Source organism: Equus caballus, chromosome 22 (genome assembly GCF_041296265.1).
Source record: "Equus caballus isolate H_3958 breed thoroughbred chromosome 22, TB-T2T, whole genome shotgun sequence".
NCBI lineage: Eukaryota > Metazoa > Chordata > Mammalia > Perissodactyla > Equidae > Equus > Equus caballus.
Genome location: NC_091705.1, coordinates 8,325,793 through 8,351,391, shown reverse-complemented (window position 1 = coordinate 8,351,391; position 25,599 = coordinate 8,325,793). Strand labels below are relative to the sequence as shown.

Here is a 25,599-nt window from a genome sequence, read left to right as displayed (position 1 = left end):
ACTGTCACAATACAGTTATTTAGTTTTCAGATCTTCACATATAAATATTAAAAAAATCCCCCAAGTGTGAACTCTTCTTTGGAGGCACTGAAGCACGACTCCAATAAAGCAAGTTGGCATGAGCTGTTTCATACCCTCGATCTGCTCATGGCATTCACGTTGTAAGCCCATAAGCTCACCTCCTCCAGGGAGTACCCCTTGCTTGCAGCTACATGTGACACAGGTGACTGTATCTAGTTAGTGCCGATATACTCATATTTAGTTTGTATTTGATTCATCACAAGTATTTGTTTATGTGGTATTTTATAAGAGTTCCTAACTTGTTTCCATATGAGTGTGATATATGGCCTATGCGGATTTTAAGCATTTTTGACATTTAAACATAGGGGCCTCCTTAGGTTAAGTTACCTGGAAAAAGACACTGAGTAAAAGATTCTTGGGCAAGTGATTTGTTAGGGAAAATTTCCCGGGAGAAACCGGTAAGGGGTTGAGGGAAGCAGGACAGAGAAGGGGAGGAAGGCGGGCAGGAGCATGATTTCAGGCCAAGTCCTGCAGGAATGTCTTCAGCTGCCCCACCAGGGAGCTCAGGTGTGTAAACTACGCCTTAGAGTCTTCCAGGGGAGCCGGCCTGTCAGACGCCCACACTGTCGGTCCTTGTCTCCCACCCCTCGGAGGGCATAAACTTTCAGGCACTCTTCTTGCTGCGCAGGCAAGGCGGCTACGGCAGTTCCAGGGCACGTCTCTGAAGAAGCCCAGGAGACCCAAAGCGCACTGAAGCTGCAGGAGGGTGCACCCGAACGGTAAAGGGATCCAAAGGGATCTGAGCGGAGCAGAGTCCACTGCAGGGCCTTACCTCCAGCTCTGTGAGGTCCCCCACCCTCGGCTTTGGGACAGTGCCCTCTCGGCCCGGATAGGGCATACAGCCCAGAGTCCTTCCTTCTATCTCCCCTGCGCTGTGCTGGGCATAGGGAATGGTATGAGCTTGCCATTCCGAGTTCCACCCACAAAGCTGGGCTTAGTCTCTTTACCCACCACGCTCTCCAAGTCTATCAAAATCAGGGAGGCAAGTGGCAGGGCACGTGCCTCTTTCTCAGGGACCCATCCCCATGCAGCGACTCTGTTCTATCCTCGTTGGAGAGGCAGAATAGTGCGGTGGCTGGGAGTTCATGATCTGCAGGTGGTAGGCCTGGGTTCGAATTGCACACCCTAGCAAGACTTCTGGCAAACTATGTAACCTCTCTGTGGCTCACTTTCCTCATGTCTGAATGAGAGTAACAGTTGTATCCACCTGCTGGGATTATTTTGAGGATTAGATGAATTAACACGTGGCATTAGATGAATGCAAAGTGGGAAGCATTTACAACAGGGCCTGGACCATCGAGAGCATTCGCTAAACTTTTCCAGCTCTTTATTGTTAAAGTCAGGGTAGGCCTTCATCCAGTAACAAAGATGTGAAATAGACATATTTCGTAGAGGCATATTTACTAACGAAGCTTAAGCTCCAGGGCCTCTCACTTAATTTGTATTAGTAACATGTTATTTTCTCTTGTAGATAACCCCCAATTTTATGAGCTTTGGCCCTACAAAACCCAAATCCACTCCTGGAAATGAGCTATAGTTTTCCTTATGCTTCATCTTTTGGAAACTTAAGCACAATGAGAGGAGTAAAGTCATTGGAACCCCTCATAAATTCCTTTTGCACAAGGAATCGTGTTTCAAGATGACCATCTATATCCATGCCATCGTCCTCATCAATTTTGTCATCACCATCCTCCACATCTCTATTGCCATCACCATCAGCTCCACCAAGACCAGCATCAGCATCAACATCATTATTTTCACTTGCAGCACCAGTCACCATCATTATCCTCTTCTACTTCATTATTATCCATTTTGTGGCATTTCTGTTCCATGCTCTCCTTTATTCTCCAACTTTTCTGAAAAAAAAATAGAAAAAGAGCACATGCTAAGGTTCTCATTCTTGAGTCAGATAAAGAAGGACTCAGACTGATTGATTTTACCACACTTATTGTTTATATCATGCTGCTTTCAGCCTGGCACAAAGAAGACCTCATGGGTCAAAGGAACCAGCATTCAGATCCCCCTCACCAAAGGTCAAAGCTGGGCTCTGTCTCTAACAGTAAATGTGACATGGGGGATAGAGCTCCATGTATAAAAGGAGAGGAAAATAGGACCTACATCACTATGATGTGAGATTTGAGAAAATGGAGATGAAGAACCACACGGTACTTGCCACGTAGAAGGCATCGACTAAACCTGTCAATTGTCAGCTCCCTGTCCCCACTTGACCCCTTCCCAAGGACAGAACTCAACATACCTTAACATGATTACATGTTAAGATGTAATTACATACATACTTAAGATGATTATATATATATAAAAGAAGTATACATAAAATAATTTTTAAAACAATAAGATTCACAAAAGGGAAGAGGAATCAAGTATGTTAACCATGAGAGCTAACTTAGTTCTAATAGCTAATGTTTGGCTCTGGGCTTTTCCAAAGCTGGGAAAACAATGAAAACACAGAAAGTTTCCCAATAGATAAGCATGTAGTCTTTCAGTAGAAATGAGTTTGCCTTGGCATTAAATTCTAAAAGACATTTTTCTTGTGAAATTTCCTGTAAGATTTCTTGAGACCAGTTTCCAAAAAATGCGGAAGAGATTCCACGTGACTGTTACGTAATCCAACCTTGGATCTGCTGGGCGCCGAAAATTAAAATCCAACAGTCAGGGTGATTCTTCAGGGAATTCGGCAGATGTAGCTCGAGAATGGGGCCTGATGCTGATCAAATTTAATATAGGGACAGAAGTCAGAAGGCATGGGGGAGGTTGGGACTTTGTCCCTTAAACTTTCCTCCCTAAATGTCGCTTCTTCCAGCTGCCTTTTCAATAAGAGATGACAAGCAGGGTGTTCAAGGTTTTTATTCTTTGACAGGAAGTTCATGTCCTGATGTTCAGATTCAGGGAGGGTCCACACGTTCTAATGGTAAATAATGATAATAATAAAATAGTTAGCTCGTGACCTCGTGAACTGTCGAGTTTCGGCTGATTGGACGTGAAATGATGTCTGCCGACAACAAGCTATGTGTCAAAATAATTACCATGAACCCCTATTCCTGGTAGAAAAAATTCTTATTCAAGCCAAGACGTACAGCCTTCTAAATTCAGTGATCATCAATTGAGCTCAGAATATACCAAGAAGCCAGACGTGGTTTCCTCAGAACTTCCTTCTGCTTCCTGAAAGCCAAGTAGTCATACAGACAGTTCAGATAATTGAAAGGTTTGAGAAAAGTGTGGGATTTTCTTCATGTACAGAAATTTCTCTCCTGCCATCTTGTAGCTTTTTCTCTTCATCTAAATCACATCAAATAGAACACCACAAATTGAATTTCCCAAAATTTTAGATTTTTTATTCATTTATCTCCCAGTTCTGATCCTTCCCAATTAGAACTTTCTAACAGTAGGCGCTGTGCCTGGACACAGTTCAGCCGCAATGTTCACTCTTGATGTCTTCGAGGACCTTGGCAAGAAGGTAGCTGCCAGTGTGACTGTTTCAGGCACAACTCTGCTTGGCACGGTTTGTTATGATGTGTCTCTGCGGTACTGGAATTGCTTGAATTACTCCAAGTGGGTGACTAAAGTGTGTTTGTCAGTATTTGTAGGAAGACTGTTCCTAAAGAACCGGAGGCTTATGTGACAGGGACATCTGGGAATGGATGGACCCCTAAGTGAACCAATCCCTGAGCCTTGATTTTTTTTCATCAGTCCATGCTCTCTCTGATCGTTTTAACGCCACTATTTGTTGAACACCTCCAGGCTCCAAGCACTGCAGTCATGGCTTTCCCTGTGCTATCTCATCCAATTCTCATAGCTGGTGGTCCTGGTGCCCTGCTCATGTGCCCTAAGCACTCATCACCCCTAGAACACTGTCAGCTTCCTACCACAGTCACCTGTACCTATCCACTGGGGCTATTATCATTGATTTTCATTTTTATTTGGGGGGCCTAGAGCATGACATGCATGTGCATTGGGTAGGCCAGATGTGCTGGGGAGTTGCCACCCTGAGATGGGCCCTCAGACCATGATGGGCAGGACTGGGTAAACAAATGCCCTAGTTTCTTTGCCCTGCAGGTGAGCCAAATCTGAAGCATGTCCTGTGCTGTCTCCTGGAAGTCCCAGCAGGATTCAGGCCCCAGTTGTTCCCATTACATCCCGCTCACTAATGCCTTCTGTGCTGACTTCCTTCCCTTCCCCATCTCACCGCCCACTCTCCTAACGGTTTCCTGGGGTCACCCTGCAGGTAATCCCTGTCTCAGGATTAGCTTCTGAAGGAACGAAAAAAACGAGACAATCTTCATATACTTTTAATAAGTGCTTTCATTCCCAGTTTTTAGAGAAGGAGTCTAAGACTTGGAGTCATTAAGTAATTAGCCCAAGATCATAGCACTAATATGTCGGAAAACTTGACTCAGTCCCATATACACCTGACCCTTCCCACGCAGCCTTGTGCCGTTGGAGGGGCTAACTTGCCCTGAAGCTGGTAGGCATGTATGGCTTTGTGAATGTGAGCATCCAGAACTTGCAAGTCCTTTCTTACTAAACTGATTTTCAAGTTTTTATATCTCTTGAGGACATTTTCTTGCTTCTGTTTTCTTGGTAACAAAGTATACTTGGTTGCTGCTTTGTAGGTTATGCATAAATAGCTGCCCAATTAGGGTAACTGCAGTTTTATGTTATTATCATAATATTCTTAGCATGGTGAGCTGGGCGTCTTCCCTTTGCCCCTGTAGATCTGCCGTCCACCCTTCTCCACCCTGGGAGGCTGCCCAATAGAACTGACAAAAATCCACATGTGAGCGAGCAAGAAGCCATGAAACTCAAAAGTAATTGGTCTAGCTTTTTCCCAATCATGCTGTGGTTATAATTGAAATCAGTTTTCCCAAAGAGTTGAAATTACGCAGCGCGATATGATGAGCAAACACATCTTGGATGATTGTTAGAAAAACAGAATTCCTTGTTTCATATTGTAACAAAAATGCATTTAAAATATTATAGGAAAATATGATCAGAGAGAGAAACCTGCCTTTTGAGATGTCCCAGAACAGAAGCATGTGTTAAAATGTCATATTTTAAAAGTTCTCGAAATAAAAATTAAGGCTCCATGCTTAAAAGCATAAAATGGGTATTTCTAGCTGTGGAAATGCGTAATGGAAAAAGCAGGTAGGGGGAATTGTTTAGGTAAGCAGAAAAAGAGCAAATATCCAAGCAAATACAGGATATTTGCATGAGCAGAGCCTGCAAGAAGGAAGAGGAATTAGAAGGTCATGCAAAGATAAAGTGGTTTTCTACAGGCTCCACAGATTTTTCCCAAACAGAGAAAGGAATGTATTTCTTTGGAGGGGTGACACCTAGAGAGCCCTTCCTTGTTTAATACAGTTTTATCCACATCAAAGGCTCAGACCCGCAGCCTTCTCCTCAACTGGCTGACGCTGCCTTAGTCAACTAACCTCCTGGGGATTCACTTCTTGTCTTTTAGAATAAAGTCCAACTTCTTAGCAGTGGTTTGCACTTTGCAGCATGCTTCCTTCTCTGGCTTGCGTCCTGCTCCACTCACAGACACCGTCCTCTGGAATAGTCCTGTTCTCTTATTGGCAATTCTATATATGTGCTGCGCGATGCAGGGGCTGGTGCATCTCTCTGCCAGGAATATCCTTGCCAGCCTGTTATGCCATCCACCTGGCTCATTCTCACATCTTCTTTAAGACTAGCCAATGACACCTCTGCAGGAAGTCTCCTTGATTAGCGGCACTCACCAAGTTCCCATCCCTCTCAGGTGTATTTTAGTATAAAGATTATCACATGGAATCTGAATCATCTGCTTGTCTCTCTCCTCCAATAAACTGGAAATGTCTTACGGGCATTGGGTTGCATTTTATTTATCTTTGTGCATCCAGAGCTTGACTGGGACACTGAAGATCTATGTTAAATGGAAACAAATTGAGTATGTTAAACGTGGAATTTGGATCAATATATTTCTAAAGTCTTCTTTAGCTGCACAGGTCTCAAATCCTTTGTCCCAGAGGGTTTCTGGACAACATTTTGGATATTTGTCCCCAGATGTCATTATGGTGCAGTAAAGTAAGGCAAATAGGGGTATTCAAATGGTACCTACAATCAACTGAGTCACCAAGAGGCGAGGGATGTGTTACCTCCACAGCCCAGTAACTTGGCAAATTCCTTTTAATGAGGCTAAGCTGATACTTCGTACAAGGAGCTTCCCCTGTGTGGATGCTCATTTATTTTACGGCCATGGTAGGCTGAAGACCTGACTTTCTCAGCTGTGTGCCTTTCCCGTGGCCCAGGCCAGCACTCGGTTCCCAGGAAACTGGGTCGCCTGTGATAGGATGTCACATCTTTAAGATCCGGCAGTTTGGGAGGGAGCGGGCTGGGCGCAGCAATCAGGGAATTTACTGCTGGGAGATGGCGATTTCTTGCATTCTGCATTCTCCGATGTACAATGTCTTTGATTGCCAGCACTGTCATTTCAGGTTTGACATCTTTCTATGGAGAACATCTGTGGCATGCAGCTTTTCCGTACCGGCAAAAAGACAGACAAGACACTGCTAATTTTTTTCAATCACATGATACAGTCTGACATATACAGTAACAGGCTGCATCGAGGCTTGAATTATTTTTCAGCTTTATTAGACAACTAACAGTTTCTCATCTTGTTTCTTTCCCTTGGTTTTTCTAACTCTCACACCTTTGTGTCCACCGGGACTTCAGGGCTCTGAGGTGAGGCTGAAATGCTGGGTACTCCTTTCTCATTTCTTCAAGGGATATGGCATTTTAGAAATGGCCCTCAGCAGCATGGAAAAGCCAAAAAAGGGTCTTCAGGGCCCCTTCTTCCCAATATTCCCTGTTCTTCTGTAAATGTCCTCCTTTTGGCAGTCTCTGTCATATCTCCATCTTAAAATCTCCCACGTTCTTCACACTGTTCTAGGCTGTTCCAGACACGAGGGAAGGTGACTAAGAAACAGCTCTACACGAAACCTTAGTAATTTTATGTTCTAATTCCTTCCCATGCCCATCACACACAATGGCATTCATTTGATGAAGTTACTCTTTACCAGGAGTGATATCAAATGAGTCCCTATGGGAAGAATTTCAGGCATCAGTGGTAGTTTTTGAGGAATGAAGGATTCGAAGCTCTGCCACATACCTGTAATAAAATTGGTCCTGCCTTTCCCTGCAGTGCCCGATGCGACAACAGCGCACTGAACTGGCTGGCTGATATTGGTCCTGGGTGACGCACTAAATTGCTGCGAGGCCCTGGGCAAGACGACTTGCCACTCTGGCCACAGTACTCTCAAGTGTAAAGGCAGGGAATGTATGTTAAATGGTATACACATTGCTTGCAGCTCTAAAATTCCTACATAGCAGGGAATGAAAGCTTATAGAATGTTTCCAAAGTTTCCCACACCTTGGGATAGGGATGGTAACAAAGCTAATGACAAGGCAACTTACTCTGCAGATTTATTTTCATGAAGGCATCTTTCTTGCTTGCCATTAAGTGCGGTATAGATGCAGCAAAATACAAAACAAAAATAAAAGCAGGATATGAATCTAATCATGGAGTAGCAACAATTTTTTCCCATCGTCCTTTTAGTTAGTTTAAATGTTACTTATTTTCGTCCACACTTTGTTGAATACTTGACAGGATGTTCCTAAAAGGAAATTATATCTCCCTAGAAGTTTGGTTTCTGATGATATTTATTTTGGTTTATAGGATATATGCCAGATTGAACCAGACACTGCCTTCTTTACAGCTATGTCGGTTATTGGAAGCTGCGCTGCACATTAATGATGACCACTCGTTCTCTTACATTCCCTCCACGAAGGGGTGCAGTCTATGCCCCCTACCTCCCTATGTGGTCAGGTTCTGGGAATGCTTTGACTAATAGAATGTGGCAGAAGTGACACAAGATGTCTCCAGACCTGGCCCACTGAGACTGGCAGCTTCCACTTTCTGTCTCATGTAGCACCCACTCTACGACTACCCTTCCTGAGGAAAGCCAGATCCATGGAAGAAGTAGATGCATGACTCCCCTGAGACCACCATGCTGTGAGCAGCCCAAGCCACAGGAAGAGGCCCTGGAAGATGAGACACCACATGGAAAGAGAAAGAGGCCAAGGAGCCACAAGACACTGGCCACGTGGGTGAAGAAGGCATCTTGGGCATGGATCCTCCAGCCCCTGCCGTCCCAGCTGATGCCACGTAAGTCAGAGAATAACCACCTAGCCAGTCCTTTCCCAAATTCCTGACTCTCAATATCCACTAAATATGGAGTAATTTGGTGTGTAGAAATAGGTACCCGGCAATAATCATGAGGGAGATGCAAACCGAAGCCGCAATGAGATATCTCACACCTGTTAGAATGGCTGTTATCAAAACAACAAGAAGTAACAAGTGTTGGAAAGGACGCAGAGAAAAGGAAACCCTTGTGCACTGTTGGTGGGAATATAAATTGGTGCAGCCACTATGGAAAACAGTATGGAGATTCCTCAAAAAATCAACAAAAGAACTACAATATGATCCAGCAATCCCACATCTGGGTGTATATCTGAAGGAAATGAAAACACTAACTCAAAAAGATATCTGCACCCCCATGCTCACTGCAGCATTATTTACAATAGCCAAGACATGAAAGCAACCTAAGTGCCCATCAATGGATGACTGGATAAAGAATATGTAGTATATATATACAAAGGAATATTATTCAGCCATGAAAAAGAACAAGATCTTGCCAACTTCAACAGCATAGATGGACTTTGAGGGCATTATGCCAAGTGAAATAGGTCAGAAAGAGAAAGACAAATACCATATGATCTCATTTGTATGTAGAATCTAAAAAATAAACAAACAAACAACTGAACTCATAGAGATAGAGAACAGATTGGTAGTTGCCCAAGATGAGGGGCAGGGAGTAGACCAAACGGGTAAAGATCATCAAAAGATGCAAACTTCCTGTTATAAAATAAATGTCATGGGGACATAATGTATAGCATGGTGACTATAGTTAATGATACTGTACTGTATATTTGAAAGTTTCTAAGAGAGTAGATCTTGAAAGTTGTCATCACAGCAAAAAACCCTGTAACTGTGTTGTGATGGATGGTAACCAGACTTATTGTGGTGATCATTTTGCAATATATACAAACATTGAATCATTATGTTATACACCTGAAACTAATATAATGCTATATGTCAATTATAGCTCAATAAAAAAGAAGAAGAAGAAAATGAAATAAGTATCTGGAATGAACCATTAGGACTTCTAATGAGAAGAGGAGAAAGGAGACTGTTGCCCTTTTTAATCCAAAAGTGGCAGGGCAGTGTTGGGTGACCTTCTCCTGTGGGGCATCACCAGCTGGCCCTGTGATTCAAGGTCTCTTTTAGTTGGAATCAACAGGACATTGCTGCTTCATGAAGTCAAATATTTGCTCTCTGCTAATGAAGCTGTGGGGGCTGTCCATTATCAATCATTTGGAAGAACTTAATGGATCTAAAATCCTAGGTGGTCTGTGTTTGGACGGAAATGTGGAAAACCTCTTTTGCTCGCTGTTGCAAATGATGAATCAGCAGAAGACCACTTCACTTGAGAACAGGATTTGGAGAGTGGAAATAACCAATATAGCCTCCCAGATGGCTGCAGGTAAACTTCCATCCTGAGATGCCCCATGAGGCACTCTGTCCTGCCATGCAAATCTCACGCTTAATTTTGTTCCTGGGCTAGAAAAATTTTAGCCACCTTGAGCCTTTTCTCTAATTATTTTTAAAGTCTTCTAGATTGCCTTTCCCTCTCTGCTCAATTTCTGGGAATAAATCCTTCTAGGTCCAAGTTTGAGGGCTTTTAAAATTTTAGATTTATTAGCTTTTTCTGCTTTTTTGTGTGTGTTTTTTCAAATTAATAGTCTTTTTTTTAGTACAGTTTTAGGTTTGCAGAAAACAATTGAGTGAATAGTACAGAGAGTTCCCATGAACCTCTCACCTCCCACCAATTTCCCCTGTTATTAACACCTTGCATTAGTGTAGCACGTGTATTACAATTGATGAGCCAATATCGATACGTTATTGTGAACTAAAGTCCAGTGTTTACATGAGGGATTCACTCTTTGTGTTGTACGTTCTATGGGTTTTGACAAAGTATAACGACAAGTATCCACCATTACAGTTTCTTTTGTTTCAGGGTTACAGAAGTTTTGCAAAGATAGTACAGTTTGTGTATACCTGACACTCAGTTTTCCTCGTTATAAATATCTGGCACTATTATGGTACATTTGTCATGATTAATGAACCAATATTGATTCTTATTCACTGAAATCCATTCTTTACTCAGATTTCCTTAGTTTTTACTTAATGCCCTTTTGTTGTTGTTGTCCCAGGATACCGCATTACATTTAGTCTTTGTCTCCTTGGGCTCCTTTTGGCTTTGACAGTTTCTTAGACATTTCTTGTTTCTGATAACCTTTAAAGTTTTCAGGTATTTTGTAAAATGTCCCTCTCTTGGAATTTTTCTAATGTTTTTCTCATGATTAAACTGGGGTAACGTGTTTTTGGAGAGGAAAACCACAGAGGTAAAGCACCGTCCTCATCATATCATATCATATCAAGGGTACATGCTATCAGTGTGAGTTATCACTGTCCATGCTAACGGTGATGGTCTGGCTTGAGGTGCCTTTGTCAGGACTCTCCACAGTAATCTTACCCGCCTTTTTCCATACTGTCCTTTTTGGAAGAAAGTTACTATGCGTAAACCACAGTTAAGGAGTGGGAAATTAGGCTCTTTTTTCCTCTCCAGCTTTATTGAGGTGTAATTGACAATAAAATTGTATATATTTAAAGTATACAATGTGATGATTTGATATACTCCCACTTTGTGAAATGATTACCACAATCAGGTTAATTAACACATCCACCACCTCACATAGCTACCTTTGTGTGTATGTGGTGAGAATGCTTAAGATCTACTCTCTTAGCAAATTTCAGGTATACAATACAGTATTATGAACTATAGTCCCCATGCTGTACACATCCCTAGAACTCCTTTATCCTATAAGTGAAGGCTAGTACCCTCTGAGCAGCATCTCCCCATCTCCCTCCAGCCCCCCAGTCCACGGTAACCACCATGCTACTGTGTTTCTATGAGTCTGACTTTTTTCTTTCAGATTCCATATGTAAGTGAGATCATACAATATTTGTCTTTCTCTTTCTGGTTTATTCCACTTAACATAATGTTCTCTAGGTTTGTTTATGATGTCACAAGTGGCAGGATTTCCTTCTTTCTTATGGCTGAATAATATTCCATTATATATATCTCATCTTCTATATCCATTCATCTGTTGACGGACACTTTGTTTTCATATCTTGGCTATTGTGAATAATGCTATGCTCTACTTTCTTAAGGGTAAAATATCTACACAAATTATTTGGAATTCTGCGCAAGAAAATTTGTTTATTCTCATTTATTTATTTAATCATTTATTTATGTCAGTATAGACTCATGAATATTTAGTTTATATGTTGAGTTATAACCCAATACTACTTTGTTAATTTTTTTTGCTCAATATTTTCTGGCTTTGACCATTGCGAGCTGTTCCAATTGACTACTGTGTACTTTTGGCATACCCTCCATCATCGTAAGGTTTGAATTTCGTTTTGTTTTGCTTTTTGAGCACTTCCTTCCTTTCTGCACCACAAGATGCTCCAGGCTTATCTTGTATATTTCCTGCCCAGTCCTAGAATAAGCCGCTTATCCAAGGAACACTGGTTCTTTTTATTGCAGAATGGTATTAGAAACCAAAATCTAGGTACAAAATTGTTCATTGATCCTGGGATGTCATTGCTCCTAGACACTCTCTCTTGGCCAGGATATATGTGTGTAGACTAACCCATGTATATACACATATCCATAAATATTTCTCCATGTAACAGTCTGTATCTATATTAAACTAAACATAATTTCATACCGATGTCCAACACTGATCCATTACCACATGAATTATTCTAGCCTCTTCCCCCTTGTTTATCTATAATCTCCTACACCAATAGTGAGAAACATGGATCCCACTATCTGCCATCATTTTAGAATGCATGTATAGTGGTTTCAGAATTGTTAACTCAATTCTTAATTTGTTAAGATATGTTTTATGGCTTAGAATGGGGTCCTTGTTTGAAAATTTTCTATGTGAGCTTGAGAAGACCATATATTCTACTATTGTTGGATATAATATTTTATAAATGTCAATTAGATCAAGTTGATTGACAGTGCTGTTCAAGTCGACTTCATCTGCATTGATTTCCTGCCTGCTGAATCTATCAGTTACTGAGAGTGTTAAAGTCTCCAAGTATAAGAGTGGATTTGTCTATTTCTCCTTCAGTTATATCAGTTTGTGCTTCATGTATTTTGATATTCTGCTGCTAGGTACATACATACTTAGTATTGTTGTGTCTTCTTGGAGAATTGATCCATTCATCATTATGTGGTGCCACTCTCTGTACCTGACAACTTTCCTTGTTCTGAAGTCTGCTTTGTTTGAAATAAATATAGCTACTCCAGTTTTTTGTGTTTTTTTTTGTTATTAGTGTCAGCATGGCATATATTTTTCTGACCGTTTAATTTTAACCTGTCAGAGTCCTTATATTTAAAGTGGGTTTTGCATAGACAACATATACTTGAATCTTGTTTTTGACCTGACAGTCTCTCTTTTAGTTGGTGTTTTCAGACCACTCATTTAAAGAGATTATTGATATATTTGGTTTAACATCAACCATTTTTGTAATTGTTTTCCATACCTAGGTGTGAAGTTTTTTGCTTTTGTTTTTTGGTATTTATTCTGCTTGATGATCTCTGAGCTTCTTAGATCTGTGGATTGGTGTATGTCGTTAATTTTGATAAGTTCTCCACTATTGTTACTTCAATATTTCTTCAGCTCTACTGTTTCTTTCTTCTCATAGTATTTCAATTATACATTTATTACAACTTTTAAAATTGCCTCGCAGCTCTCAGAAGTTCTGTTCTGTTCTTAACACTCTTTTTCTCTTTGCATTTTGGGTGGGAAGTTTATATTGACCTATCTTCAAGTTCATTGATTCTTTCTTCAGCCTTGTCAATTCTACTCATGGGCCACAAGGGGATCTTTCTTATATCTTCACCACAAGGGGATCTTTCTCATATCTTCACCATGAACTGTGGGGGTCCTGTAGATAAAGCCTAGAAATATGTAAGGGCCCCCTAAAAATTCCCCCCTAAAGATGGTGGCCTCCAGAAGTTTCTCTCTCTCATGCTATTCCACACTCAGCCTCCAGAAATTCATAAAAATTTCCATTTAAATGTTTCTTAACACTTAACTAGTTTGTGAGTTCTGGCTTCTGCTCCAGATAAGCAGATCTCAACTGTAACGCTCAGCATTCACCATTCTCTCCTGATTCTGGGTTGGCCAATTTTCCCTGCAAACTCAATTCCCTTATGGATTCAAGAAAAGTCATTGATTTCAGTTTGTCAAGATTTTCTTATTTCAAGAATAGGAGTAACAGCTTCCAGGCTCTTTAGTATCAGAGGTTTAGGTTCTGTGGGGAAGGCACTCCTCCGCAAAGGACAGTCAGGGCTGTCCTTTTGGGGAGAGGTTGTCTTGAGTCAAAATGTGCTGTAGGTTTTTTAAAAACAAAACTTTAAATGCAGTATGAATATATGAATCTACAAGGTCAAACAGTACAGTGAACTTAATCACCAAACTGTACTAATAACTTTTTCTGTTCACTAAAACAGATATTATTAAGATACAATTTTGAAATTTAGTAAGGAAATCATAATATTTACAAAAATCTATGGATATGTATCCAATCAAGACCCTAATGTACTCAGACAGAACTTTCTTTAAAGAAGAAGTTTTATTACTCAACAAAACCTGATTCGTTTCACTTGAGAAACACCATGGGAACCCTGCAAATTAAATGACATCCAAAGGGCTTACCTGATTATCTTTAAGGCTGAACTGTAAAAGAAGAAACAATATACTTGTACATGTGAAAGTGTAAAGAAAAAACTCAGTCCTCTCCCAGTGTTGAGTTAGGAAAAATCTACATAATTTCTGTTTCTCCTTTATTCTCACACTACTATCACACTCACAACACTTATGACACCAAATGTGTGGGAGTTTGTTCCCCACACCAACCACGTCTGCAACACCAGTTGAGTATCTTGCAATTTAACTCAACTTTGACACTATCTACCTGGAGATAGCATCAGATCCCACAGGTTAAGAGCTCAGCTCCACAGGACTGCCCCACTCCAATTTCAGATGCCAATCACAAGTCCTGGTTGTCATCTGCTCCTGACCAATCCACTATAAATTGGAGATTCCCATGACCTCTTCCTGAGGTTTGATTTTTTGCTAGCGTGACTCACAGAACTCAGGGAAACAGTTTACCTACTGTTTACCAGTTTATTATAAAAGGATATGATAAAGGATACAGATGAACATCCAGATGGAAGAGATGAGTTGGGCAAGGTATGTGGGAAGGGGTGTGGAGCTTCCGTGCCCTCTCGGACTCCCCACTCTCAGCATCTCCATGTATTCAGCAACCTGGAAGCTCTCCGAACCCCATACTTTGGGGCTTTTTCTGGAGGCTTCCTCACGTAAGCATGATCGATCATTAACTCCATTTCCAGGCCCTCTCCCCTCTGGAGAATGGGAGGCTGGCTGAAAATTCCAGGCTTCTAATCATGGCTTGGTCTTTCTGGTGACCAGCCCCCATCGAGGAGCCCACCAAGAGTCACCTCACTAGGACCAAAGACACTGCTACAATCCAGGAAATTCCAGGGGATTGAGGAGCTCTGTCCCAGGAACCAGAGACAAAGACCAACTATTAGAACAAAAGATGCTCTTAGTGCTCTTATCTCTTAGGAAATTACAAGGGTTTTAGGTGCTCTATGCCAGGAACTGGGGGCAGAGACCAATACGTATGTTTTCTATTATCTCACACTTCTTTAACTAGCCACGTTGAAGTTGGTTGTGTGTTTAATTGCCGTTGCACTGAAGACTGGGAAAAAAAAAAAAAAACGTATAACAGAAGATGGTAAACAATAGGCTCATCCATTTGAAAAAATTTTCTTTTTCTTCAGACCTGTTTATGAGGTAGGCACTTTAGAATTATTCTATCTATGCACATGAAAAGACACCCCGGGGGTCCTCTCTGTGAGCAAACCATGAACATCCTGTCGACTTAACTCCCCATGACTTCAGGAAAGATGAAGTATTGACATTGCTCTTTTATTTTCTATTCTATGCCTCGGTTTGTGTCCACTGACAGATGAGAAAGTTTCATGGGTAGAGTAATTTTTTTAATCTCTCTATGCCTCAGCAGAAATAGAAATCAAAAAGCAAAAGGTAGTCTGCGGAGAGTGGATGTTGGGAAAGACACTCCGTGAAGTGCGGGCTCTGTAGACAGCCTAGCTCGACTGGACGCGGACAGCCTCTGCTGCCATTCTTTCTTTACCCTCCGCCCATCACACGCCTCCTGGTTTCCCTGGTTAGACTGTGAGGCATGCGGCATTACCCAAATGAAATGCTTTCTGGAATCCAACCATTTTAGATCCAGGAAAGATCTTCAAGATAAAATATTCCTTACTCATTTCTCAAAAGAGAAGATTAAAGCTCTCTTGGAGTCCAATAATGTGCCCAAGCCCACACTTCTGAAGCACACACAGGGCAACCACCAGTCCTCCCTCACTGCCATCTTTCTTTCATGACAGCAAACCAACCACCACATCAGCACTTTGAGTGACTCCTGCGTGAACTTGCCTGATGCTCTAGTTTTAATTTATTAGTAAAGGGAGGGATCTGAGGGAAGCTTGAGTCACTTTTCATTTCAGTGTGTTCTCCTCAATTAAGCTGTCCTTTGAGTCACGTGTTGTTTTTCCTTTGGACCTTTAATTGCCATTGCACCAAACATAAAAATAACCCAGGTTCTTAACATTTATATTTGCAGCGAGAACACTTGATTACGTCTCTCTTCATCAGTCCTACGTGCAAAGGCCACAGCCCTGTGCTCTACGAAGACCCTTTCTCCCTGGGGGCCTCTCTTCTTTGTGGGGGGAGTCAGCTTCTCCCCCGGCAATGGGCCGGGGGATTCAGTCTGCTGGAGTAACGAGCGCCCTTTCCTCTGCAGACCATCTGAGCTCTTGGGCTCCCTAGGGAGCCTGTGACCATGCAAAAGGCCCCTCGGTGGAGGTCAGAGTCAGACAGTCCCTCTGTCACAGTGTGCCCTGGCTCCCCACCGGGTCCGTGTTCCTTGGTTCCAATTCAGGGCTGGCCGGCCCTGTTTATTGCATTTGGAATCTTTCTCCATATGGGTTTGGTGTGGCCCAGATTTTATGCTGGGCATGTTTGCTCTCTGCACCCAATCCTCTCTCCAACTCGGTCAATATTTGTTTTCTGCGTCAATACTGTTCCCTTTCTGGGTGTTTGCCTCATTGCCATATTTGCCTTTCTTGCTCACTTTCACTCCCTTTTAATTCTCTCACTGTTAAATTTCTTTTAAAAGTTGCCTTGTCATCACAATTACCATTTATTTCTCCCTAAGGCCTTTCCCTAGGCCCCTCACTTTGAATCCTCCTTGCTTCCTGTGAACAGTGACCTCCCCATGGTCCACTTTAAACTTTTAGCACAAAATAGCAAACTCTTTGACATGTGTGTCTTTTTTTTTTTGTATAAGGCTTTCTAATGAATTTTGACTGCTGGAGAAGATAGATTCTGCCTGAAAAACAACAGGAAAAGGAGACGAGGTTGTCGTTTAGCAATAAATACCCCTAAACTCATCAGCTTCAAAGAAATTTTACCCACTCTGACAAAGGTTGGGTAATGCATCTGGAATCAATGCCTTAGGAACTTTCCTGCCTCTGAGGTCAATAAGAAATGACCCAGAGACTTCCCACCCCTTGTTCCCTGTGCCTGGAAGGTTCTTTCCTCTACACACAGCCTCCCTAATTCCTGCTTGTACTTCAAGTCATGTATTACAAGAAAAAGTCACCCAGCGATGGACCTCCCACCCTGAAAGCCACACCCCGGACTGTGGCAAATTCCCCGGGATGCGTGACAGATTGTATTTTCCAAAAATGACCACAGCAAAGGCTGTGGTTCCACATGGTCTTCCAGAAATTTGCCACTCCTCCATCAAGAAGAGTCCATTCCCCTCCCCTTGAATCTGTGGGAAGGGGAGCTGGGAATCTGTGAATCTGCAGAGGTGAGCTGTCCTCGCCCAGCCACAGCCAAATTGCAGATTCATAAGAAAAATAAATGCTGGGTTTTTTAAGTCACTAAGTTTTGGAGTGGTTTGTTGCATGACAATAGATAATCGGATGAGAGGCAAACTGCCTGAGTATGGCCTATCATCCTAACACTACTGTTCGGCTACATGAAGCCTTTCATTTACTGAATCCTTTCATTGTTTATGTCCATGGTTCCTACGGTCCTTGGACTCCCCTTCTGTCACAAGGGCATATGCACCCCGCTCAGGTCCAGTCTTCTATTTGGGAGTCTTGGATGTCTCTACTCATTCCTGTGGCTCCCCTGCCCGGATCTTAGAGGATGGCATTCTCTCCAGCTTTGTCTGGGGCCTTTTCTCATGCTCCATTTGAATTATTTTATGTACAGTCATGGGTACACATTTTCTATCTACCCTCACTTCCTTGATGATGTCACTTTGAAGTATAGCTTTAATACCATTTTTATGCTGTAGATGGTAACATTTTATCTCCAACCTGGACCTCGCCCTGCACCCTAAACTATCCTGCTTGCTTGATCTTTACACTTGGATGAATAATAGGTACCTCAACCTTAATATTCACAGCTGGCCTCCTGATTTCCTACCACCTCAAAAATGCTCCCCTCCGTCTTTCTCATCTCAGTAAATGGCAATTCCATATATCCAGTTTTCTCAGTTTGAAAGTCAGAGAGAGAGAGATGAGAAAGATCTGAAAGATATTCATTATAAGGAATTGGCTTATGTGGTTATGAAGACAGGCAATCCCAAGATCTGCAGGGTGAGTCAGCAAACTGGAGACCCGGGAGAGCTGAGAATGTAGTTCTAGTCCAAAGGCCAGCAGGCTGGACACCCCGAAAAAGCCAATGTTTCAGTTTGAGTCTGAAGGCAGGAAAAATTATCTCATACTCAGGTGAGAGTCTGCCTTTGGCCTTCAACTGATTGGTTGAGGCCCACCCACATTAGAGAGGACAAGCTGCTTGGCTCAGTCTACTGATTTAAGATTAATCTCATCCAAAAACACCCTCACAGAAGCACCCAGAAAAATGTTTGACCAGATATCTGGGCACCCCATGGGCCAATCAAGTCGACAAATAAAATTAACATCACAGATGGTGTGTAGTGTTTGCCTCAGACCCCCTTTGACCAGTTGTGGGAGCCCCTGCCTTGGCTGCTCTTGGCCTGTCTGTGCTGCCTATCTTCAGAGGACACCCTCGGGCTCCTGGGGCCACACTGCCCCTCTTGCTCAGAGGGCCAGCAGGCACAGAGGGCTGGGAGTCCCTTGGAATCTGCCTCCCCAGGGTAGCCCGGGGTGAATGACTGACTAACAGTGCTGAGGCATGAAGCCCCTGCCTCAACTTCAGGCTTCCTCACCCCCTGCCTGGGTTCTCCTGGGGTCAGTTCTTTCATAAAACCTTCCCACGGGAACTTTGACCTCAGGGGCTGCCTCTTGGGGAACCCAGCCTTAAAGCAGCCTTTCTTATTATACTTTGTTGGCTTTGATGAATATTGTCACATCTTTCCTGAAGCTGGTCCCTACTTAGTTTTAGGAGATGATCTAACATTTCCTGAAGTTTTAACATCATCAGATGATCAATTAAAAGCTTCCCTTCTGTCGATATCACTAAGAAGCAAACCTCAGCATTAGGGCAGCACAAGCTCTGGAGCCGGCACATCCCTCCCGCGCAGGTCTTCCAGGAGCACAGAGTCTCCCTTGCTACAACGTCTCTGGGAGAGAAACTGCTCCTCCCCAAATCTCCTAGAACGAGAACTGGGGGCAGCCTGGTATTTGCTGCACCATATGCTTCCCCGTGAAATGAGAGCACCAGGGAAGAAGCCAGCTCTGGAACTAATAATAAGATCCAGTTAGCGTTTAATTTACACACAACGCTGATTTATTTTATAAAAGCAGGTTGTTTGAGAGGAACGTCTTTCCCTTCCCGGGCCCCTGGTGACTGCAAGGGTAATTACGGGAACAGCTCAGCTCTGCTCACAGTGTGGAAGCCTCGCGTTTCTTCAAACGACTTAACACCATGTGTCATCGAGCATCCCCTGAAGGGAGCTGGAAGGGAGAAGCCCACCTCCATGAGTGTAATATTCCTGTCCCTACTCATGTATAGGAACATACTTTAATGACCTTTCAGCTCTTCTCTGTGCAAGGAGGTACCCAGGAGACTGGAAGCCACAGTCATTTAAAGAACCTGTTGATAAACACTGTCAAAGAAAGCCCAATAGAAGGTAGTTGCACAGCGTTCTCTGAAGCCAGAGCATTTCAAGGGATTTTTTGCTAGTTGACGAATCCAGGTTGCCAAACCTTGCACATGTGCTTGCACACACACACACGAGTAAAAAGCCTAATGCCCGAGTGGCCTGTGATGAATGCTGACACGCTGTGAGAAAGGAGGATGAGAAGGGACCACGGAGGACTAAATGAGCATTTTACTCGTCAAGGCCCTCTTGATGGCCTGGCAGCATTCACAGCCCCATTTTGCATGTGAAACAATGACAGAGGAGACCACTGCCCATTTTCTTCCACTCTAAGCCTCACCCTCGTCTCCTCTCTGCTTCCCACCCCAGGTTTGGCCTCTTGACCTTCCCTGACCTTGACTTCAGGCCCAAGGCTTTACAGGAGATGAGACACCCTCTGTGACGTTCAGTGGAAGTCCACCAGGTGGACGAAGGCCGAGGGAGTCCCAGCAACACAAAGGCTTGGCAACAGGGAACGAGCCACAAGTCGGGAACTCAGCTCGCCCATTATGGCTCAGCTCTAAAACACAAGGTAGACGCATAGGAAAAATCCACCCCGAGGAGAAATTCGTAGTCCGGCCCAAGTTTGAATTCAAATAGCTGGTGAAGAGCTTTGGTGGGGGAGGGACACATCCCACGAGGTTTTCAGGAAGATCCTTCGGGCAGCAGTGTGGATGATGACTTGATGGAGCAATAATGGAGGCAGGAAGGCTGCATGGAGGCTGTTGAGGTTTGAGGGTCCAGGTCAGAGGTAAGTGCCCAGGTACAGGGTAGGAGAGGAGGCCAGAGAGCAGACGTGTTTGTTGGGTAGAACTGGCAGGAAGAAAGGATTTTAGAGGTCACGTCATTGTGGCTGGAGATAGCACTACGGCTGGAGCCCAGAAAGCCGGTCTCCTTGGGACTTTTCCTCACCTCTGAAATGAGCACTGAGCATGTTATGGGCGCTCAGTAATCACTCGCTGACTCAATTGATCTGATATTCGTCTTGCATCTCAACCATTCTCTGGTAGAGGCAGTAAAATGATGAAATAACAAATAATGTAACTTTGATGGGTCTCATAAATTTTCTGGATCTCTGTTTCTGCATTTATAAAATGAGCAGACTGGACTAGGGTCCCGGCTGATCACCTCCAGCTCTCATACTCCAAGTCAGCCAGTTCTCAGGAAAGTGAGCTAGCTGGCAGCCGCCTTCTGGGGAATGTTGGAAGGATTCTTGAGAGATGATCAGACTGGAAGAGCATCTTCCAGACCCCTCCAAACCCAAGGGTAAGTAAGAGATTGCTGCATTAATTGATTCATTTGTGTTATTCACAGGCACTGAAACAGTCATGGTCTGCAATTCCCTTTAGTGGAGGAAATAAAATGAGACCTGGGGTGGGGGGAGGGGGTCCCCGGTTTCCAAGGTAGGCTTACTGGTGGTATAATATTCTGTTTTTATTTAAAGTGAGTTTCCAGTTGGCTGAATTGATGCTGCCTTTGACACCTACTCAGTGCTCTGAATACAACCTGCTTCTCCTGGCTTTGTTCTCCCCAGGCCCTGAGAGGAGATCCTTGGATTGTTGATGAAAAGCTATTCAGCGACAGCCTGCAAGTGTTTCACTGATAACATTCTCTTGACTGATTCACCAGGGCTGCCCCAGTGCAGGTGGGAGCCTGGGGCTGGGTCTCCCCAAACAGGTGTCACCAGCTCTGGCCTTGAGCCTTCAGAATCTTGTGGGCAAAGAATCCAAACAGAGGGCAGGAAGGTTCCCAGTGCAGCCTTGTCCCAGACTTCACCCCTGCTTAAGCCACTTTCTCGGCTAGTACTCCGGCCCACTAGCACACTGTTTTCCCTTGTCAATTCCATGAAGCAAGTGGGAGGCTATATCGTGAACACTGTGTGCTCCAGGTTTAAAAAAGAAAGAGAGGAGAGGTTCTGTACAGCTCTGCAGAGATTTCAAAGCCAACCCTGGATTACTGGGTGAAGGGGAGGCAGGGATCACATAGGAGCGAGTGCGCAGGGCTGGAATTTCCCTCAGTGGAAGTGCTGGCAGGAAAAGGCCCCTGGACTCAGCAACATTGGTTCTAATCTTAGAGCTTCCTCATCTATAAAATTATGGTGGGGAATTATCTGGTCTGGACTGCCTCTTCCAGGTCTGAGGTTCCTGGAAATGCAGCCCTGGTAGTTAATATTGGTTGTTCTTGACCAGCGAGGTTAACAGGAAGAAGCCAAGAGAGAAACATCAGCGCCCTCAGATCCTTCTATCTACAGGCTTGGATAAGCGTTATCCAAGGTGCTAAGGAGTTGAGGGACCAGAATAATTTTTCCTGCAAACTAGGAAACTTCTGAAAATGGACGAGAAGGTCCTTAATGTTTCCACCAGGACAACAAGCCCAAACTGGGACAGACGGACACCTCGAGAGAGCAGCGTACCTTGGGTAAGATCACCCTGGTGTGGGCTTCACTGGGGCTTCTCTTCCTGCTCGCGATGACTGCTTGCTTCCCACCACTCTGCCTCTGTGTCCTGGATTAGGCCTCTGGCCCTTATTGGTCCACTTTTTATCAAGCACCTGCTATCAAACTACTCTTTGTCAGGTACCTCGTATCAAACTGTCTCTGTGGTCGATTATTGCAAGAACAGCTCTTTTACCTATGCCCTTAGGTAGTCCCCTCCCACACTGACTCTGGGCTTAGCCATGTAACTTGCTTTGGCGCATGGAACATTAGCAAGCATACTGCAGACAGAAGATTGAAAAAGGTTTGCACATTCAGGCACCATCTCTTGTTACTTTTAGAATTTTGCAGTTGTGTTGCAAATAACTCAAGTTAACCTGCTGAATGATGAGAGACCACATAGAACAGAAAAGAGCTATTCCAGATGAGGCCATCCTAGACCAGCCAGACCTCAAACAATTTAGGTGTTGATTGCAGACACAAGAGCAAGTCCATTTGAGATCAGAATACACTTTTGGCTAAGCCTATCCTGAATTGCCAATCTATAGAATTATAAGCTAAATAAATGGTTGCTGTTTTAGGCCAACAAGTTTGGAGAGTTTGTTACACAGCAAAAGCCAACTGATACACCTCGTGTTGTAATAGGAGCTGGAGAGATGATCCACACATAGCACCCAGTGCTGTCCCTGACATATAGTAAATATTCAGTAGATGGTAGCTGCTAGGATCCCGTGGGGTGGGAAAGTACTGAGGAAGTAAGAGTGGTGTCTGTGTCCTCAAGGCCTTCCCTAACTCTGATTATGTGAGTGAACCTGCTCCTGTGAAATGATAAGAGAATAATTCAGAGCACTGTGTCTTTGAGTACAAAAGGATTTGTTACTAATATCTGAATAGTCTCACAGAAGTTTCTTCACAGTTTGTACCTGAAGAACAGAAACGATGATTACATGGAGAACCTTGTTCTGACCCCTAAGATGAAGCGGGTGGGTTTGATTTCTTGTTACCAAGGGAACCTCTTTCAATAAGCCTTGAAAAGATAATTACTCCGTGTGAAGACTTGCTTTGCATCGCACACCGATACAGTTCCCAGACAATATATTTACATAAGAAATAACAGATGCATGTCCAAATCCCCCATGTTATGAATGAGGAAACTGAGGCACAGAAAAATTAAATATGTGCTCAGTGTCTCAGAGCATATTAATGGCAGAAGTGGGACTAAAAAGGGAGATTCCTGCCTCCTAGTCTAGTGCTCTTCTCATCCCTTTGTGCATTTTTTTTTATTAATGTTATGATAGATTACAACCTTGTGAGATTTCAGTTGTACATTATTGTTAGTCATGTTGTGGGTACACCACTTTCCCCTTTGTGCCCTCCCCCCACACCCCCTTTTCCCTGGTAACCACCAATCAGATCTCCTTGTCAATATATTAACTTCCACCTACCTTTGTGCATTTTTATGGCTATCTGCCAATGAGGCAGTATGCAGTTTTTAAATATAATATTATTTTTAATTCTTTAAGGTAGCAATTAATAATTGACAACAACTCAAAAATACAGCAGAGCACAAATTAGATTAAAATACCATATAGTCCCTTCATCCAGAAATAATCATGGTTAATTTTTCATATATGTATCCTTCTAATCACCTTTTATAGACACATAATATATTTTTAAAAGAAGAAGAAAGATCATGCTACACCATATTTTAACCTGCTTTTTTCCTTTAATACTTTACTGTAAGTGTGTGTCCCTTGTGATTAAATGTGCATCTTCAGCATCATCTTATCAACATAGTTTGTCTCCCTGTGGCTTTTACATACACAGACTGGATAAGCTTGACTCTCCAATCAGGTCTGTCCTGAATTTCTTCTGCCTAAAGGGTCAGCCTCAATTTGCTCCAGACACAATTCTAGTGTGTCCCTGGAATCCAAAAAGAAAGAAACCACCTTGGTCACAGCCTCAGGAAAAGAAGCCACAGCGCACAGCTCTAAGACATCAGGAAAAATGCTTAGCACCGTTTAGGAGAAGAGAAATGAGTATTAAAATTGCAGTGACCCTCTTTCTCTTGTTAAATTGGAAAAGATCAACAAGTCTGCCAACATGTTGTACTGGAGCACACACAGAGTGGAAAAGTCGGCACCCTTGTGTATTGCTGGTGGGAAGGGAATCGGTACAGCCTCTTTGGAGAGAAATTTGGTAAAATCTATTAAAATCCCAAGTACGTACATCTTTCAACTCAGCAATATCTTTCTAACTCTAGGAAATATCATTCATACTTATCTTTCCAAGAGCAAAATGTTATGTACTTGAAGCTAATGATTGCAGCACGGTTTCTAATCAAGAAAGACTGAAAACATCTTAAATAACCATAAATAGGGGGTTAGTGGCTTCTCCATAGAATACGAAACCACACAAACACAAAGAAGAATGAGGATGCCTTCTTTGTACTGGTGTGGGGCAAGCTTGAAAATTAATGTTAAGTGGGAACTGCAAAAAACAGAATAATACATACAGTGTGTTGCCATTTGTGTAAGATGAGAAGTATATTAATTATCTCAAGAATTCTCAGAGAGTTGTTTGTTATTCAGAATCTTGGGTACCATGGAAACTGATATCCTTGAACAGGTAGCAACTTGGGTTGTAGTTTTGGCAAATCTACACTGATTAGCAGCAAACGAGTTGTGCTTCTCCTGTCACTTGTGTTTATGCACCACTCTCCTTTGTGTGTGTGTGTTTTTTTTTTCCTACAGATGGCTGCTTTTCTTATCAACATTGGGCAAATTCAACAGTGTTAAAGGATAGAAAAAGGTAACTTCTGTGTTAGCATAAGACGTTGATTCACCAGACCAATACCTATGTTTGACCTTTTATAAACAAATCCTTTGACACAAGTCCTAAGTTAGCCCATGGGACTCCAATCAAATCATGAGGTTGAAAAGGGAGGGGAGAGCACTGCCACAATCTTCTCAGTTGCTGCAGATTATTGAACGCCGGTGATTCGGGCAGAGAAGGTCTCCTACAAGTAGAGACTAAGCGCCCGAAGCAGGCAAGCCTGGACTTACAACCCAGTTATGTCCTGGGTGTGAGCAAAGCATTTTCTCTGATGCCTTTGGTGGTAACACACAGTTTTCCAGGCCACCTCTGACCTTTACAGGGTAGAGCCATAAGTCTCCTGTTACATGAAAGAGTCCTACATCTGCAGCCAACTACTATCAGCTCTGTTCTGCAAAAAGATGGCCCTTAAGTCAGGCCCAAGACCTGTCACTATCCTCACTTCTCCAGCCATTGTGGCTTTGTCTCCTTTATGTCATCCTTCTCAAAGCACGGAATTCAAGGTCTTCCACACATTCCTACCTTCCGCTAGAAGTGTGACAGTCATGGATCATACCGTTAGATGGCTCAGCCAGATTTTCAGAGCTTCAGTGATCTCGAAGCCTATTCTGTTTGGTTTTTAAAAGTATTCTTATCTTCCTACATGTCCATGAATTGCTTAGGGAAGAAACCCAAAGTCCAAGGACTTCAAGATTCAGGTTTGCCTTAATCTTTGTGCCACCTGATGTCCTTTGGC

General features: G+C 43.0%; 1 long non-coding RNA gene across 1 annotated transcript; it reads right to left on the bottom strand.

Moving 5' to 3' along the window:
- Positions 1-1,386: 1,386 nt before the first annotated feature.
- LOC138920122 (uncharacterized) lies at positions 1,387-24,609 on the bottom strand. The gene is made up of 2 exons (XR_011430812.1): positions 24,544-24,609; positions 1,387-1,937 (listed from the first exon to the last, which is right to left on the bottom strand). It is a non-coding gene; the product is annotated as an uncharacterized lncRNA (long non-coding RNA).
- Between the last annotated feature and the right edge of the window lie 990 nt (positions 24,610-25,599).